This window comes from Geospiza fortis, unplaced genomic scaffold (genome assembly GCF_000277835.1).
Source record: "Geospiza fortis unplaced genomic scaffold, GeoFor_1.0 scaffold443, whole genome shotgun sequence".
Classification (NCBI taxonomy): domain Eukaryota; kingdom Metazoa; phylum Chordata; class Aves; order Passeriformes; family Thraupidae; genus Geospiza; species Geospiza fortis.
In genome coordinates this window covers 5,777,938-5,797,883 of record NW_005054335.1, presented here as the reverse complement: position 1 = coordinate 5,797,883, position 19,946 = coordinate 5,777,938, and positions in this window count along the sequence as shown.

The window sequence follows — 19,946 nt, the reverse complement described above, 5'->3', positions numbered from 1 at the left end:
GGTATTTGCATCTGGTATTTACAAGGTATAAGGTGTTGAACTGTAGTGGCAGAACAACAGAATGGCAGATGTTGGCAGTACTTTGAGATGTTTTATAATGTTTTCCTAAAATATGTTCTGTGCTAGGAGGTATGAATATATTTGAATGTACAGCTAGAGAAAAGAGTGTGCTACATGGCTAAACTGTCAATTGTTGAGATTGTTCTAACACTTTTTATAAGGGGTATTCATTACAGATATTGGGTCTTTGTATTCTACTAATGACATAATACCATAAAGAATAATATTTAGCATGGAATCATATCACAAAACTTTGTTTTAATTTAAGAGGAATAAATATATTTTGCAAGTTAACAGATTTTCCTTATGCTTTTTCTTCTAGGTGTAACTGTACAAATTTATGTAACATGTCACTGAAATACCTATATCCTTGATTTCTTTATGAAAGGTAATTAGAAGTAGTGAAAAGACAGTAAAAAAAGTAAAAAACCCACACAGTCACTCAAGTCAATAAATCATATTTAATTCCAAAATGTGACTTTTAAAAATGAAGCAATATAAACACACTAATTTAAACATTTTTCTGAAAGAGAGATGATCTTCACTCATGTAATAATACTGCTGGGACTCCAAGAAGGGAACTCTTTGCTATTATTTTTAATTTTCTCCAACTAAAAATAACAAAACGTAGGGAAGAAATACCACATAGCTAAAGAACACCGAATAATTGTGGAGAGGTACTAATGCTGTGGGTGGATGGAAATCTTGGTGAATGGGCTTCAGTTCTCTCGCTTTTGTAAGTTTGTTTATGTTAGTGGCAAAGACTCAAGAACATATATGCTTTGTGAATCACATCTGAAGGACATAGTGCAGGTTTTGCTTATCTCTGTATCAGTTTGGCGAATCTTAATTTATCCATGTATAAAAGGGTCCTTTGTCCAAGAGTAAAAGGCAGCAGGAAACAATGAGGTATTTTATTGTTCTCTCATCACCTTAGTTCTCTCCCTGTATTTCCAAGGGAACAATCCATGTGGAACAAACATGTGCAAAGAACACAAGATCCACATAAAAGGGCACCAAGCATCCTGTTTGTGAATAGTTGTCATGTAGTTGCAGCCAGCTGCCAGCATGTAATGATGATTTATGCTTTGGCTACCATTTGCTTGGTTTACTTGTGATTGGCTTTTAATCCTGGCTAGATGGAACGAATGAGCTGCTTTCAAAAAACATGGCACTTAAAATGAGCAGTTGTTAAAGCTTTTCCTAATCCATCCATCAGCTGAGGGGTTCTAATTAATCTGGTTCTAACACTGGTGAGCAAAACTTACAGAAAGCTTACATGGGCGGCAGAATGCAGCTCCAAGATGAGTATTTGGGCAGAAGGGGAAGCAGCTCTGCCAGGTAATCATGCTGCTTTTTCTATAGTGCTTACAGAAGCTCTGATCAAGTGAGATTTTGAAAGGATAATTTATCTTGCCAAGAGGATAATAGACAGAAGTACAGTATAATAGACAGAGAAGAAGGAAAATTCTGACAGAGTATGTGTCATTGGCAATCATCTAGACCGAAGACCTATGAAATCTGCGTGCGTGAGGCCTCTGCTTAAGTGGCCAGAAATAGCTACATGTAATTACCAAGTTTTCAGTTGAATAATTTGGCAAGTTTATGAAACATGTGCAGAGGGCTTCCATCATCTCATGTGGTCCGTGTACTTGTGAAGGGTGAGAAACACTTAAACTGAAACAGTCCTTATGTATGGGTTCTCTGCTAGACCAGCATTTTAAACTTTGTTTCCAAGGGTCAATTACTCTTGAGCTGGGAAGTTATGCTAATTAATTCCTAGCCAACATGGCTTCTTGGCTTACTAAAAAAGACAAACAAAGCAGGGACAACAAAAACTTTCATGAGCAGAGTGTTACAAATTAAAAAAAAAACAAACGTCTGAAAACAAACCAACAAACCTTAAAAATATCTTATAAAGTTCAAATGTTGTTTCTGTGAATAAAAGGCCTTAGGAAAGATGTTTTCTACCCATGCAGCAGAGTAGCAGTGCATGTCTATTCCTGAACCCTCTGTGACCCATACAGAAAGCGCCTAGAATACGGTATCAGACCTAAAAATAACACCTACAGTGCATACAATACATGTTAATGTGATCTAAAAAACAGAATGGAGGAAAATGATTTGTACTCCTTTTTATTATTATTTTTTAAGAATGGGTAATATAATAATGCATCTGAGTTAAAATTATTATTTTAAAGGCTTCGAGATGTCTTACTAGATTTTTCTTCCTGGATACCACTTGAACTACATGAATGATTTGGTTTTTAATTGTGTATAACCTCCACTACTTTGGCTTTCTAATTCCCTCCTTTCCCAACACTTTTAAATAGAAAGAACAAAAATCTTCCTCTTCCTTTTGTCACTGTTTATGGAAAAGTTGAAATAAAACAGGTAGCAAAAGAAACATGAAAACTCATTATTAAAAGCTATGCAAAATTGGGGTATAGACATATATGTGTCAGTTTTTGTTCATTGTTTCTTTAAAAAAAAAAAAAAAATGTTGGAAAATAGCTTTTGGTATTATGCTCAAAAGTTGCAATTCAACAGACCACTATGAAAAGCTGAAAATGTTGGGTTACAGATTTTGTGCTTATTCCATAGAGAAAACAGAATAATTATCTTTTCTCTTTAGATAGTTTTTTCTATTTCAAAAAGATTTCTTAGGAAAAAAAAAAGAGGGCATTATCCTGTCTCAATTTTGTATAAGTTTAATTGGAATTTATGGACTGATGTTAATAGAGCATCATTATATTGTGATAAATTTCTAGATAATATTTTAAGATAACTGTCAACTGGAAAATTTAAAACATAATTTCTTGTTGGAAGGCACATGAACAAATTCAGATACAAAAAATATTTTATTTATGCTTTAAAATATTTCAAATATTGAGTAACGCTTTATATAAATCTCTTCATAAACTTTAACTGTTAAGATGTGGAAGTAGAGGCAGGAGAAAAAGAAAGTAATAGCTGGAAAAGAAAATATTTTATTGAAAGAAGTAGCAGAACTCATGATTACTTCAGTTTTACTGGAGATAAAGTATAAGTCATTATTTGGCTTTTAGACAACTGAAGAGAAAAATAATTTGTTCTTCCTATTTACATGATAGTTGAAGTCAGGAATTTCTTTCCTAGAATTCCATGTTTTAAAAGGTTCATTTTTGCTGTTTTCCTCTGGTGTCCTTATCTGTTTCTTTCAATTATGAACAAAGAGCTCTTTGGATTTTCTTATGGCTTAGTGATAGGATGTTCCAGGTTTTATATGGCTGTTGTTTTCTTGGGACATAGCAAGCCCTTTTAAGCTTGCAATCATGAACTGCTTCAATGGCCAAAAAGCAATTAATTAGCTCAGGATGAGAGAGCCTTTTTCACTAGCATTCGAAAAATTAGCAAATACAGCTAATTAACTTTCAGCTTGCTGTCAGTCCGTCTTACTGGCAATCCATGTGAACCTAGGCACTAATTTAGCATCTTACACTAAATAATTGTTCTTGTTGGTTGCTTCTGACTATGCGTATAAGACAAGTAAATTTGTTGTGGCAGTAAGGACTCTTAAAAGTAAGAGTTATTAACAGGATCATTCGTTTGCATTCAGTAGGTCTTGATAATTATGGGGAAATTATGGTCCTCTGAAAGATAGCACTGCTCAAAGTGAGCAAATATGATAGAATATGTGGTAGGATGATCTGGAGGTGTGCAGTTCATGTGGTTTGGTGTAAGTTCCTCAAGTGCATCTCCACTGCTTTGAGTAAAACATCTATAACATACTGACACAGACAAGTAGTAGCAAGTACCTATTTTTAGATTTGTTAACAGCAAATCTAAAAAAAACCCAAAAAAAAACCATAAAAAAAATGCACTTTACAGAATGACACCTTTTATTTTAAGGATGGTTATGTCCTATCAATCATTATTCACCAGATTTAGAGAGTGAAACTAATGGAAGATAAATATATTTCACTGTGAGAAAATTGGTGCCAAAACTATCTAAGTTGACAAATGAGATTGCTCAGTGCTGGTAATTTTTAGACTAATAAAATATTCATAATTACATTACTGGGATCAGTGAGTTTCTTATTCATCTCTTTGCCATGTGCCTCACTTGCTGTGATACACACATTTTGTAAAATCCTAGTGTGAAATAGGGACTGCCATCGATTATGAGATACTGCGTGAGGAATGAAGAGTTCTAATTTTCTACTGAACTTTGTCTTTTATACATTAAACATCCGTGGCTAAAATCCTTTAGCCCTTCAAACTGCTATTTCTCTTTCAACACTTATCTAACATGCTTGGCTTCCTCTTTGGGGCTTCAGAAGTTAAAAGGGCAGTGGGACGAATGAAGCATGTGGATTCACCATGCCTTACGCAGCCTAAGCACAGAGCTTTGCAACAGCAGCAGAAATATGTAGTGAGTGCTATTAATTACATTTGGTGATATTTATGACAAACCACACAATCCAGTCCCTCAAAGAGTTCTGTTCAGTCTAGTGGGAATACTTACACATGTGAGCTCACAGGATTATGGTTCAAGTCTGTAGGCCCAATAAAGCCGATTGCAAAATATAAAACAAATATGCAGCCAGATTCCTCTATCCACATTGCCTATGCACCAAGTTACTTAAAACATTTTCAACAATTATTTGTGTTACAGATGGCTTTTAAAACACATTGTTCTTCTTTTAGTGTTTAAGTGCTTCAGATATCCCTTGGACAAGTGCAGATAATTAATTAAAGCAAAGATTTCCCAGAGTCTCATGAAAGCACACTTGTCAGGCAATCTTTACTATTATTTTAATCTCCATTGTTTCACAGATTGTTTATGTTAATCTTCTCCTGCCCTTTTTACTGTTCCAGGCAATTTTGTGGCAGAATTGAAAGTGGAGGAGGCTGAGACAGACAGCATGAGGCATGAACAGCCACTCAAGCTCTCCTAGCTTGTGTATGGTTTTATGTGCTTCTAATTATCAATGTGTGGGAGTTTTGTCAAAAAAAGCTGGGCGTGTGGTTCCTTTTGTTCTTCTGTGTCTGTTGTGGTTTATATTTTAAATGGGACACAAATGTGATTTATAGCGCATGGCATGATGCAGTTAGGGAAAATTGGTCTTTTCCAGGCAACACAAACATGAGCAGGAGAAAGAGTGCACGTGAACAGTATGTTCCTCTCAGTGGAGAAGTAACACTCCACTAAGGCTCACAGAGAGTGTAAACAACATGTGAGAAGCCCTCTTCAAAAAAGGAGAAGAAAAGTCAATGGCTTACTTCCACTGCATCTAAAAATACACATCATTGAAAGGCAGAGCTGTGAGAGATCAAAGACAATAAGCTTTCAGCAGAGTCACGCTGAAGTGTGAAAAACACCAAGATGGGATGGAAAGTTCCATATACTGACCAGCAAAGCACATATCATGACAACTGGGTTACCTTCTGGGCAGCCCAATGCTGGGTAGTGCACTCAAAGCAATTCTGCAAGATTCACACGAGGTCCTGTCCAGCTCCCTGCAAAATGTGGAAAAATTGTTTCCAGGCCCACAATCTCGTGTCAGCCTATAAGACAGGAGGACACGGTGAGGTGATGGATGTGAAAATGTCATTATTAAATTGTGTGATTTGAGAAAGGTAAAACATAGGAGAAATAAGCCTTTTCCTTAAAAAAAATCACTGCATAAACAGAGGTTCTTGTGATTTACCTCTTCTCCCAGTGGGCTGCTAATGAAGAACACTTCATGTTTAATTTTGTGAAAAAAGGATATGCAGAAATATATTGGAAAGCTTGATTATTTATTCAACGTCTAGCTCCTGTTTTATATTCTCAGAACAACTGAAAAAGAAGTTACAAGAAATCTGACGGAAACCACTGGTTTTTGCTTCTCTAATTAAATGCTGCAGTAAGGCACAACAGCTGAAGTTCAAGTTTTTAGTACGGAGGTGATCATTCCAAGCCGGTTTTTGGAAAGGTCCAGTCTTACCCTACTTCTAAAGACTTTAAATTCCCTCAAAAATTCCCTCAAAAAGACATAGTTCAGGCTGCTTATTTTACTACTGGTAATTAGGTAATCAACAACGTATGAACCTGAAATGAAACACAGAGATGATTTGTCAGAAGAGTGAATACATGGATATATAACCCAGAGGGCAAAGATAGGAACCAAACATTTAATTAAAAGGAGTTCTGCTGAAGATAACACTTTATAGCAAATGTCTGAACTCTGCAAAGCTCTGTTAGTGGGTGGCAGGTTGTCTACAGAGGCATTTTTATCTCTGTTTAAGTATGAAGCATGATCTTGCAATGGGTTAAAAAAAATCTTGGGTGTTTGGATTCTCCCTGGACTCCTTGTCTGGGAAGGACAAGACTGGATCTGTGGATAACTCCCAGCCCTGGGAACACTGCAGTCTAATTTCTAAATTCTTTAGCTCAGAGCTAAGGCAAAAAAGAATGAAGAAAAATGTGGTTTCAAATGAAAACGGATTCTTGAGTGTAGCAGTAAAACAAGCAGTGCTACAAGTATACATTATCTGCAATCTGCATTATATTTGCATACAGGAAAAGGCAGGGAAATACTTTGCTGGTTAGAACAGAGAGAAAAGTGAAAACCTATGTGAGGAAAAGTACAACTTTTTCAAAGTGAATGGATTTTGACTCTAAAAAGAGACCTGTTTTTTAGCAACAGAAATGTCTACAAAGACTTTCTAGAATTTTGCTCAGCTCCTTGTTTCTAGTGTCCCCTACCTCATTACAAACACACAACAAAATGCTGTGCTATGACAAGAAAACTAAAACCACTTCTGCCTCAGGGTATGCATGCTTTACTTTACTGGATTATATTGCTTCATTCCTGATGTTTCATCCACTTGCTTAAATCGTTCACAAAACATTTGATTTGTGTACATTAATGCAAAACACATTCAACTGAAAGTTTCATGCATTCTTACTCTCCCCACTTCAGGTATTTACTGTTTACAGCTGTGGAAATTTTGTACTTTGGCACCTTTCAGTTCTGAAGTCTAACCATATTTAGATTTGAAACTGACTGATTTAAATGAGCAGGCCTTTATACATATGTGTTTTTAGGGCAGTTTGAAGTATGAAAACTTACAGTCTTCTTTGTTAAAGGTGGTAGCCAAGGTACATGGAATGTACAGCTTCTAAGCTCAATATTTTAGAAACTCTAATAGCAGAAGAAATATTGGACAAATTTGCCTTTTGTTTTAAAAATCCACTAACTCTAATAAAATTATTTTATCTTAATGAAAGTAGGAAGATCGTCTGAAATATGCAATGGTTTGTGCTATCTGTGGCCTTTCTTGGTCTTCTATTTATTCGCAGAATTCATTTTCAAATCAGCACAGATATCTGCAACTGTACACCTACTTCAGAGTTTCTAAGCATGGTAAAGTCAGTTATTTTTTGGGAAAATAATTTATCCCAGCTCTGCAGATACTCTATTTACTTTCTTGAACATTTAAATTGGGAATGGACATTATTTGTCTTTGCAAATATGCAACTGAATCCAATAAATTTACCTGTAGTTGCACTGGGAGCCAGCTCAGCCCATGAATCTTATTATTTTTTCCTGAATGATATTGACAGAGTATTTTAGAGTGAATTATTTTAGATAATATTATTTTAGATAATATTATTTTAGATAATATTTCCAACAATTTGTTCATTGCAATAGAGTTATTGCGTGGTCCCCAAGAGATGCCACCTCTCTTCCCTGATGAATTCCCTGTCAAGCTCTGAGGCAGCCCATGCTACATTTCTCTGAAAGCAAACGAAAACCAATGGAACCTTTTAAACTCCAAAGCTATGTTTTAAAGTCAAAACACACAATTAAATAAAAGGGCAGAACAGCAAACTTTTAAAAATCACAGCTGTGATGGGAGTGGATAATGCAGGTGGGGCAATGCTTTCCCACAGGTGCTGCTGTGTCTGCCTCTGGGGCAAGGGGAAAGGATGGCTTGGTCCAGCCTGGTTCCCTGTCCAGACCCCTGCAGTGCTGCAGCCTGCCCTCTGACCCCGGGAAAGGCTTTTCTCTGCTCAGGGTTGGCTTTACACCTGCTCCTGCTCCTCCCCAGACAGTCCACAGTGTGCCCACGGGGGAAGGCTGGCCAGGCTGCCCAGCTCTAACATGGCTTCACCCTCTGCAGCATTCCACGGGCTGGAGCCTCTGCTGTCAGGGCAGGGCCACCAGGACATTTGCTGCCTCCCTTCTCAGCTGCGTCTTGGGCTGCACACTGCCACTGAAACCTGACCCTGTCCTCCAGAAGTCCTGCATCCTGTTGTCCTTCATCTCTGTTTCCAGCTTGTTCCATCTGCCAGGAAGCCCCCTAGCCTTACATTTTGCTGCATTTGACTATTTTGCTTTGATGCCAATCTTTTAATCCACTTTTCATTTTGCTTTTTTATTGTTGTTTTCTCTCTCTCTTTTTTTTTTTTTCTGGCACATACCAGGAGATTTGTTTTCCTTGCTATCGGCCATCTGGTGTCTATCCATTATCACCTTTTGGAAAAGTGCCTGATTTTCACTGGGACAGAGTCTGTTTAGTTTGAGCTCTCTGTAGACTGGATTCCTGGAACTTGAACTAGCTTGAAAGTTTTGATTGTGGGGAATTGAGGAGTTATTTTGAGACCTGTACTGCAACATGGAAGGCAATGTAATTACATAGAAATAGGACAGATCGTGAACTTAAATCCATCTTTTAGACATTTAATCTCTGCTGGAGTGAGTATATTGTGTTTTTTAATGGATATGTAAAATACAGATGAAAACTAATACACAAGGGAAAGAAAATCAGCAATGCAACAAACTGAGGATGATTGCATAACAAATAATAAAGCTAACATGCCCCTTTTTGGAAAACCTCATGCTTTGATCCACCATTATGTTTATCTTGAAAACATATTGTTTATCTAACAGAGTATGTGGTTGGCTTCTGAGGTCACTGTCATATGGTGAAAAGTCCAGTTTGTAGTGAGTAGGAACATTAGGAAAAACCTTGTAGGTCAGCCAGGATAAAGTGGAGAGTCAAACTATTGCACACTTTCCCTGGAATAAATGACTAGTTACAGGTCAGCACGTGCATGAGGATTCCTGGCAGTTAGAGAAGGTCACCATCTGTTAAAGGAAAAAAACAAGTCCAAAGTTAAATAAATGAGGTTAATCACCTTTTCTCAGAGGAACCCAGTTTTCCCTCAGAACATTAGGGACTAGATTTAGGATTGCTGAAGACTGCACAGTAGGGAGAATCTTGTACTTGAATGAAGGAAGCAACTAGCGTGAAACCCAGGCTTTAAAAGTCAAAGTTGAAATAAAATTAAGCATAAAACCTTATAAATATCTAATGGGCTTTGAAGTACTCCTGGAATTTAGGGATGGAATTAATGTGTCCAATTTAATGGTCTCTAACAGACAGACATACTAAGACTTCCTTCAGGATTGGTGAGGTACCATGGCTTTGCCCAGAGAAGATGATATTTAACACTCTCAGAAGGATATGAATTGCACTCAAGTAATTGAGTGCAACTCATGCTCATGTACCTGTTAATGCTCATCTCCATGAATCCTGTATTATTCTTCACTGACTGGAGAAAGAAGTTAAATGTTTGTTCTCTATGACTTAGAAGTCAATAATTAGGGATAGGTAGATGCCTAATGTAGTTAATAGATGTCGTAAGAGTCTGGCAATGTTGTTCTCTAAATATTATATATCTACAGATCCTAGAAAAAAAAAGATGAATAATTTTCAATAGTATTGTTCTTTGTAAGATTATAAAAGGTTTTTATAGAGCTGATTTTTCCTTTTCTAAGAGCTTTTAGTTGCAGCTGTGGGTGTCAGATGAAGTGATCCTTTTGTGTTCCTTTCCCAGGAAATTAGAAACAATATATTCTTTAGAGATACCTCTTATAAATGACCTGTATAATGGAATAACCATAAACATAACATCACTGCACACTGCCCTATTTGCTATATCTGACAAGGTAAAACCAATGAGCATATTAGTTCATCTGGGTAGTTTAGTTACCTTTCCAAATAACAGTTTCCGCGTGGCTAAGGGTTTTTTCCTGTTGTAAGTAAAATTCTCATGGAAATTGATTGAAAGGAAGTTCTTCAAATCCTTTGAGGATATAAAGAGTCTTGACTGTTGCACAATTATTTAATTTTTAGGTTGTTCTTACAAATACAGAGCACTTAAGTAATATTTTTTGAAAAATAAGCAAAATTGAAATAAGGTACCTGGTGAGGACTCCATAAAACATTGGCATAATAGGAATTCCAAATTGTGACTTTACAGTTACTACTTGCAGGAATAAGCACCTATTTTCTATTAATTTTTGTTTAGGATGTAAGCCACAATATACAATTAATTAATCTCTCTTAATTCCCATACTGATTTGTGAATTCTTTTAAAAATTTCAGGTTATTAGTTTAGTACCCACTTGATCGAGCCATTTGTCCAGCTGCTAATGTTGCTGGGTTTTTTCATGAGTGATGGAGGATGGCTTTGTGTGTGACCAGCCTCCAGGGTACACCACTGAATCTCTTTGAAAGATACTCCACCCATCAATATATTTCCCAAGGAAGGAGAGAAAATGGTGAGAGGTGTAAGAACCAGCTCCAAGTTAGCCTAGTAAGAACCAACTCCAAGTTAGCCTATGGCAGAGAAGAACATCACTGCTAGCAAAGCTGTTTGTGAAAATCAGCAGTTCACAGATCAGTGTCAACAGGCCTATCTGACTATAACTGTATCTGTCTCTGCAAATGAAAGAAATTTTGAGTGAAGACTGACAGTAATTCTGTTCAGTTTGTTGCTCACTATTAGTGATGAGATGTTAATCACTTAGTTCTAGAAAACAGATATTGCATTATTCTCCTAGATTTTGGGTTGAATCTCTCTTTGAACATGTAATGTTCAGCACTTAATTGTATGATGTACTTGTTTATAAATCTCTGGCTGGAGCTATTGTGTCAACTGTATTGTTTGAGCGGTATTAGACTTCTGTTTTTCAGTAGGAGGACTGAATGAATTACTGAGGAATAACTTATTAGTGTCCCCCTTTGGTACTTCCACTATCAGTTCTAGAAATATTAATAGGGTTGTTAGTTGAATTCCTATCCACACATCCAACTGTGGATTCTTTGGGCTAGCTCTTGTGGGTGCTAGAGCAACATACTCCATTTAACTGCTAGGGTTTCAAGTGTCTATCTGAGAGTTTCTTGAGAAGGGTTGCATTTTTCTCTTAGTAGTATTTTTTCCATATTCCTTATACCAGTACCTTCCAGCATTTATCTTTTCTTTGTGACTTACAATTCCAGAAAAATAGGAAGGAGTTATGTGGGATTAACTGTTTGTTCAGGTTCAGCCTTTCATTCCACATTTTTCTTGTAGTGCAAGAAATGGAGCAAAGGTCATGTCCACTTTAATTTGCTTTGCTAACTATATGATTTTCTTAGCTAGCTTGCTGTACTACAGGCAATAAGGGCTTTAGTTATGGATATGAAACTTCAATAATTTACAAACCTACAAAATCCCTCAGAGGCCAGTTGTACTTTATTATCTCAAATTAATTCTTTCCAACTAATAAGCTCTGTGAAAAGCAACCCTGAAGCTGTAGAAATTCCAACAGCTGTTTTTTCTGCCCTGGTTTTAATGATAAGTATTATTCATAACCCTGTGACTCACTGCCCAGTTCTCCACAAACTCAGGTCCATTCACTCCTAATTTCTGTGTCCTGACATCTGTATTCTGGTGCCCATAACACTCTGCTCCCATGAAATGAACTTACATAAACTCAAGCACTGTCAGGGAGATTTCACAGTGTCAAAAGTAAGATTTGATCCAGTAAAAGTAATATGAATTTGTTGAAACTCACTTTTTCTTTTACTTATTAATATAAACAAAGACCTATTTTGAGTCACTGTAACTGCCGCTACCACTAGGAACATAATCAATACTCAAAGTAATAGAAATAGCTTGGGAATGTGGTTTCTTTGTGTTGTCTTTGCTATTTGAATCACAACATCTGAATTCCTGAAAGAAAATAGATATGTGTTTCTAGCTGCATGCCTAGGGAAGCCTAAGAATTAACAGCAAAATGACACATCATCAAATGTAGTACCACTTAAGAACTCTTAGTTGTGACATATGTTGCAGAAACATTTTCTTTAGGGGTCAATTGCTACAATCCCAAGACACTGAACTGTGGAAATAGCACCCCCTGCCCCTGAATACCTAGTTTGGAAAAATGAATTTCATTGTTTGGTTACTACAAGAACCACAGAACGGTTTTGGGGCACACCCTGTTCTTTAGGAACTGACTGCAACTCCTCTGCAAGCTTTGGCAGGATTTCAGGTAATTTTATGTCTCTCCATCACTTCCTGCAACACAATATTGAAATGTGGTAAAATGTTTTTTGTTTTCTTTTCTAAATTTCCAGTATCCAGCTCTTTCTCATAGTATTGGAGTCACTCTTGTTAGAGCAGAGTTAGGCTCCACTCCAGGAAATGATAGCTATTTTGACCACAAGAAACTTTCAGATTACATGCTTATTTAAAACAGTTTTGTTTATATTCCAGAATGCTTGATTCTCTTCAACAAATTAACTTAGTAAATGAAAACATAATTTCCCCCTCCTCTTTTTATGCCTGTTTATTTAAAGTCTTGAAGGTTCTAGCAGATATCTTCTTGTCAGAGATACTAAGTGAGCAGACTAGGAAGATAGCAATCCTAGACATGTTATTTGTGAATAGAGAAGAACTCATGGGGGCTGTGATGGTAGGTGGGCATCTTGGCCATAGCAATCATGAAATCACTTGCTTCAATGTGTTTAGTGTAAGGAGAAAAAAGAAAAACCATTCAGTGGACTATCCTGAGAATTTGCTTTTGAGGGCTTACAAGTCCATGGGGGCAGGTCTGTCTTTAAGATGTCCAGGAACAGGCAATCCCATTGCACGGTAAGTGAAGCAAGAGGAGCAAAACCCCCCTTGGCTGAGCAGGGAACTCCTCATGGAGCTCAAGAGGAAAAGAAAACTGTATGACCTGTGAAAGTAAGGTCAAGCTTTGCAGGAGAGTTACAAAGCTGTGGTTCATATATGCGGGGAGGGAGACACAAAAGGTCAGAGTTCAGTTAGAATTGAGACTGGCCAGTGATCTGTCAGACAACAATAAAGGCTTTTTAAGTATGTTAATAACAAGAGGGCATCTAAAGAAAACATTGGACCATTACTTGTTGAAGATAGTTAGCTGACTACTAGGGATGAAGAAAAAAGTGAAGGCATTCAATGTGGCTGTTGCCTCAATGTTTAATGAGAGACCTGGGGCTTACTGATGCCTTGAGTCTGCAGACCCACCAGCACAGGAACTGTGAATTTCCATTTTTGGACACTGAAGTTGTAAGGGACCAGCTGTATCAGCTGACTGTTCTCAAGTCCTTGACGCTTGGTGGGATTTTGTTCAGCTCTTCAGCATCTATTAAAGATCTTGGAGGTTTCTGCTGGTTGGAAATGAGACAGTGGTATTCCAATTTACAAAAAAGGTGTGAGGGAAGAGCCAGGGAACTTGTCGTGGTTTAGGAATGGTACTCCCAGCTTCACTGAGAGCCATCGAGCCTCTCTAAATTCTGGGATGCTCTCTCACTCCTGCTTTCCCTCTCCCTTTCAGCTGTGGTGGGGTAGAGTGGAGGATTGAAGGCACAAAAGGTGAAGCTCACGGGCTGAGGTAAGAACAATTTACTGAAAATAGCAATTAAATAAAAGAATCAGTAACAGCAACAAAATTAATAGCAAGGGCGTACAAAAGAAAGAGTGATTAATGTGCCAAAATGCATGTTGTGGAGCCTACCACCTCACTGCACCTACGTTGCCTCAAGCAGGAAAGAGCCCTTCCTTCTGGAAAGTGACTCCTTTCCCCCTGTTTCTGGCAATGAGCTGGTATGGAATAATCTCTGGGTTTTAGGCATGACCCCTCGAGACTACTGAAAAAATTAACTGTGTCTTGGCTGGAACCAGTACAGAACTAATTTGAGTTTCTAGAAAAATTATGTAGAAGATTACACTAGGTACTATTAAAAAGCATGTAACAAACAATGCATCACATGCAGTCAACATGGTTTTACAAAGGGAAAATCTCATTTAAGTAATTTGCTATTCTTCTATTATAAGGTCTATCTAGTAGAGAAAGGGAAGGCAGAGGATGTAGTTTCCCTGTATTTTTATTAGGCTTTAGATACTGTTAAGGAAACTTTCCTGTCTTGGCAGTCACACTTGCACCACCTCAGCTGGGATAGAAAGCCATTTCAGTGGCTTCTCCAGAGCTGCTAAATGCCCTGCTAACTCCCTACACACACCACACTCACACTGTTAGCCAATACTTCCTCGCTGACTCAACACCATGTTTTCCATAGTAGAATCCCAGACATCTTGGTCCTTAAAATAATTTAATCTTGGTGCAATAACTAAGTAGCAAAATCACAGCTCATGCTGGGTGCCTCCCGAGAGGGGACCTCAAACAAAGGAAACCCTGGACTTTTATATCATCATGAGTATAAGCTTGCAAGAGTCTGGGATCCTTAGCTCCTGTTTTGTCTCAGAATTTTGGTCCCCTGGCTGCAGGTCCCTATGCCCTTTGTTAAAGAAAGGTTAGTAATGTGAGGCCTCTTGCCTGGAGTTCATGTCACCCAGAGCTCAGCCTGCAGCTCCATTGCGGCTGGACCTGGGGTTACCAGCACTGAATTTATTCCTCAACAATAGTGTCCTTCACAACATCCTTCTGGACAATTTTTTTAGCTGTGGGATAAGCAGGTTTATGGAGTGGTGGGTGAAGGACTGGCCAAGGGACTGAGCCCAAAGGGTTGTAGTGAGCAGGACAACATCTGTTGGTGACTGGTCACACCAGTGGTGTTCCTCAGGGCTCCATTCCTGGGCCAGTTCTCTATCAGTGCTGGAGGTGAATGCACTAGTAGCAGGTTTTGTTGATGATGCAGAGTGGGAGGTGCTGTGGATAATTTTGAGGTACAAGAGGCCTTGCAGAGGGATCTAGATAGATTGGAGCAGTGAGCAATCTTAAATGGGGTGAAATTTGTCAAGTCCAAATGGTGGATCGTGCAGCTGGGAAGGAGTGACACCAAGCACAGGGGTGAAATGGAAGAGGGGTGGCTCAGGGTGGGTCAGCAGTGCCCAGGCAGCCCTGAGGCCAAAGCCCATCCCAGAGCACCGAGCAGGGCACGGCCAAAGCCCAGCCCAGAGCACCGAGCAGGGCACAGCTGGCCCAGGGAGGGGATGGGCCCGCTGGGCTGAGCCTCGGGGCGATGGGAACATCCTTCAGTGCTTCCTGAGGAGGGAAACAGCTGGTGGGAGGGCTGGAAAACATGTCCTGGACACTAATGGAGGGGTTTGGCTTGTCTGGTTTGGAGAAAAGGAGGCTGAGGGGTGACCTCACCACTCTGCAGCTTCCTGAGGAGGGCAAGGGCACAGGGAGGTGCTGAGCACCTCTGCCTGGTATGCAGGGACAGGATGTGTGGGAATGATTCAAAGCTGTGTTGGAGGAGGTTGGGACTGGACATTTCAAAGTACTTCTTAATTGAGAGGGTGGTATGCTGGGTTGGAGGGACAGGATGTGTGGGAATGATTCAAAACTGCGCTGGAGGAGGTTTGGACCGGACATTTCAAAGTATTTCTTAATTGAGAGGGTAATCAAACTTTGGAACAGGCTTCTTAGTGACATGGTCAGTGCCCTTGCCTGTCAGTGTTTGAGGCATTTGGACAGCACCCATAATGACATAGTTTAACTTCTGAGCTAAGGAGCCATTAAGCTTTGTGAATCAGGAGTAATTCTACTAAACCCAAGGATTTTATCTCGGTCCTATTCATTTCTAAAGAAGGAGAAATAGATCTAACATACACAATGACTAGAGAAAGCATTTTAATAAACATGTAAAATATTCTATGACTATATGATTTGTCCAGGCAGATTTGAGTTAGATACAGCATCTGGTGTAAGCAAGCAAAAATGCCACTTCAGCATCCTATACATACTGTTTCTGCAATAATAGTCTGATCCTCTTTTATATCCCTCTAGCAAGAAACAAATTTTCCAGAAGTCATGGGAAGCCTCAGAAAACTTAACAGAGATTAGAGATGGATCACTGGTACAGGTGGCATGCTACTATTCTTTCCTAACGTTAAAATTATCTTGTCTTCAGTAATTCCCATCATCATAAGAGAAATTATCTGTTATTCAAACCACATCAATCCTTTCTTCACAGTGGAATGTATGTTGTCTGAAGGTAGAGGCTGGTGTGTGGTAGTCTAATGCATTCACACATAGCTACAAATTTAGAGCAAAGTTCAGGAATCACTCATTCAGTTATAATACTGATTCTGATCAAGTTTCTACTGAAATTTTACACTTTAGTCAAGTCAAGTTAGAAAAGATACTAGAGCTGCAGATCAAGGTGATTTTATTTCCTTGTCCACGGGTTGTGTGAATGTCATAAACATAGGGCATGGAAAAAATCAAGCAGATCTATTCCTGGGTATGATTCAGCTCATACTTAGTGACAGTTATATGTGTGTGTGGTAATGCAATGCTCTGCAAAAATATCTGACTTCTTGATGTTGGAAAATTAATATAAGCAGTAAACTTACCTTCCAGTATTCCTGGCAGGTTATGTAAATGTTTCTAGGATTATATATTGTTGGCAGTTTGCTGACATAAATAAAGACATCTATTTGATGCATCTTCAGGTTAATTAAAGCTGCCTTGTAAGACCTTTAATGTGGAATTCATCTTTCAGATTGAGACACCTAGATTTATGTGGTTATATATAGGTGTCTCCGTGTACACTGTACTCACACACGTATCACAGACACTGGGGCTCTAGTGCATACCCTAGAGCTGACCCCAGCAATTCAAGCCACAGTATAGCTTATATACCTCCAAATACCTTTTTAATAGATTCCTCAGTTCCTTTGCAGTATCAGTTCACATTCCAAACATTTTCCTAAGGCTATTCGCAGGCCATGAACCTGGATACAGTGCACATGCTATGGAAATAAAGGAAATTATATAGAGATTTTAATTTATTAATGATTAATTGCTCTCTTTCAGTTTTCTTTTCTCATTTTGTGCTCTTTCAAACCAGTTTTTGACAGAGTAATATTTTAACAAATGTAAATTTTAAACAACTAGATAAATAATGAAAACCATAAGCATTTTGGAGTACATCTTATTTTTCATGGATATTATCCATAATATTTTATCAGGGGTTGCATTTGCTCTTACGTAATGGAAAAGCTTTGCAGTACCATTGAAAATTATTAGGAGCAGCAGGTTACTAAACAGCTAGAGCTTTCACAGAAACTGCTATGGTATCCCTTCTTACTTGATTTAATATAAAGTGAAATGTGCTTGACTGGAACATATATGCTTTGACTATTGTGCTTGAACCACATCGCAAAGGCAGAATTGAAACCATACGTTAATGGAATGCGGATATTGATGACAGGAAGGATGTTCTCATAAACAAAGATTGGAATCCATATATCCCTCCTCCTTCTGCTTGTTTTCATCTGCTGGCTAAGTAGATGATCCCACGATTTGGTTTGTATCAGTTCTTGGAAATAAGTCCAATAGTACAGTGGATGACAAGAAAGGTATCTGCTTGAGGACATCAGAAGAAGCAGCAGCAGGGGCTGTAAAACTGGCACAAATGTGTATTTTTACAAAGTCCTGTGTGTGAATGCAACCCTCTATTGTCAAGGTGAAATTTTTTTAGTGCTAATAGACAAATTTTTCTGCTGTGATATTTAATTGCTGACAACAAGCACACGAGAAAGCATTCAGTGTTGAGCAGTTAATTTGTCTTCATATAAGTGGTGTAATAGCTGTATAATATATATTTGATTGGTTCAAGCCAATTTTTATCTGGATTAAAAAAATGGCTGCTGTGAGATGACTTCTGAGGAAATACTTCTCATCCTGACAAAGCAAATGGACATTTTTGCAAAATGTTCTTATTTCATAATATGCATAAATGACACTAGCATCTATTTTGCTGCAATTCTGTTAATACAAGCAATGGGATTGTTTTGCATTTAATTTCTTATTAACTAAAAATACTTAAGAGGCCTGATAGTAAAACCATTAAACATTATATAAGAATTTTCACAATTTTAGAAAATTTGTCAGAATTACTTTTAATCTCTGTGGCCCATAAAAGTCAATTGGCTCTCTTATAAAATTAAAACTGCGTTATAGTCTTGTGGAAGACTCTTTTTGGGAGTTTTAGCATAAAGTAGTATCTTGAAATGTCACTTTTCTGCTAAATCCATAAAATTTCCCAATGACAGTTAGATAAACCTTATCTTCAATTTGCTGGTGGTTGGGTCCTGGCCTTGGAGACTGGGCAGTGGTAGGAGCTTGTGTGCATCTCTTTGCTTTTAGCATGACTTTGCTTATAGAACCTGTTAATGGTAAATCTGAATGATGGGGTTGGCGTGGGGGGCTGTAGAGAGAAGGCTGTGAGTCTTAGATTTGATTGTTCCATCTCAGAAGACGTGTTTGACCTTCACAGCTCACATATTTTATTTCTTAATTTGTCACAAATGGGATGTCATAAAACATAAACATAGACAACAAGCACTTCTCCAAAAAGATGATGATTAGATATTGGTTAATTAGAGAAAATGATTTTAAATATGTAAAGGACATAATTATAAAATTATTCTGACTAGAGTATAAGCATTGTGCCTTTCAGGGTAGAATAACAAAATTCACCTGGTGGACATATTTATTTATTTCTGCTTTTTTTTAATGCAAATCTAATCTGCTTTTCTCCAGCTAATTCTATGCTCTCTCCAGACAATTCTTAATACAGCTAATTTTTTAATTTAATGTCAATATCCAGATAGAATATTCCAATGAGAATACTTGCAGGGGAAAAAAAAAGGAAAGATTAAGTCTTCTCTGTTTTAAGAAAGCCTGACACACAAGTCAGATGTGGCAGGATGAGGGTAGGTAACACTTTAGAGGGAAGAGAAAGAATAATTTTGCCAGGAAGTGCAGTAAGTCAAGAGAAATGTCATTCACAATGAGCTGGATTTAGCTACAACTTTTCCAGATTTCTCCTTTGTATCATGACCATTTTTCTGTCTCTTGTACCCTGCCCATTCTGCATTCAGTAAGGTGAAGAGATTCCTAAATAAGTAAAATTTTTATTCTGTTCTGTAAAAATAAGCAAGAGTAAGCAGTTATGTCAACTCAAGGTCTCAGTGTTGCCCAGTTAGCTGGAAAAATGGTTCAGAAATAGCTGTTTAATTAAATTTTTTAAAAGTAATATGGGCATCTTTATGTGTACAAACACAACTGCTCAGTGCTACCACATTAAGTGAAAAAAATGCAAGCATTTCCTTCATTGAAAATAGCTGAAATTCCTCCCTGGGTACTTACATAGAAGGGTTCATAGGATGTGATGTCTGTGTCCTTATCTATGCCCGTTCCCCTTCCAGAAAATCCCTAGACAAACAAACAAACAAACAAACAAACAAACAAACAAACAAACAAAGCAGGGAGACAGCTGGCAAACAGAAAGTTGGTGGAGCTTGCTTGTATGGCAGAACCTAAATTTTAGTTTGCAGAGTTGTAGATACTCTTCTAAAGTCTTCAGTTCATCCTCGAAGCGCAAACAAGATTTCAGCTGATTTGTAAACATGAATTCAGAAGATCCAGCTGTGAGAGGAAATGACTAATAAGGAATGCATGACAACTTGACTTACTGTTGACTTCTTGGGTGACCAGTTCAAATAGCCAGAGGATGTGTTAACTAAACCAACAACCAGATTCCAGTGGGTGGAGGTTATGACAACATTTGTCTTTCCAATC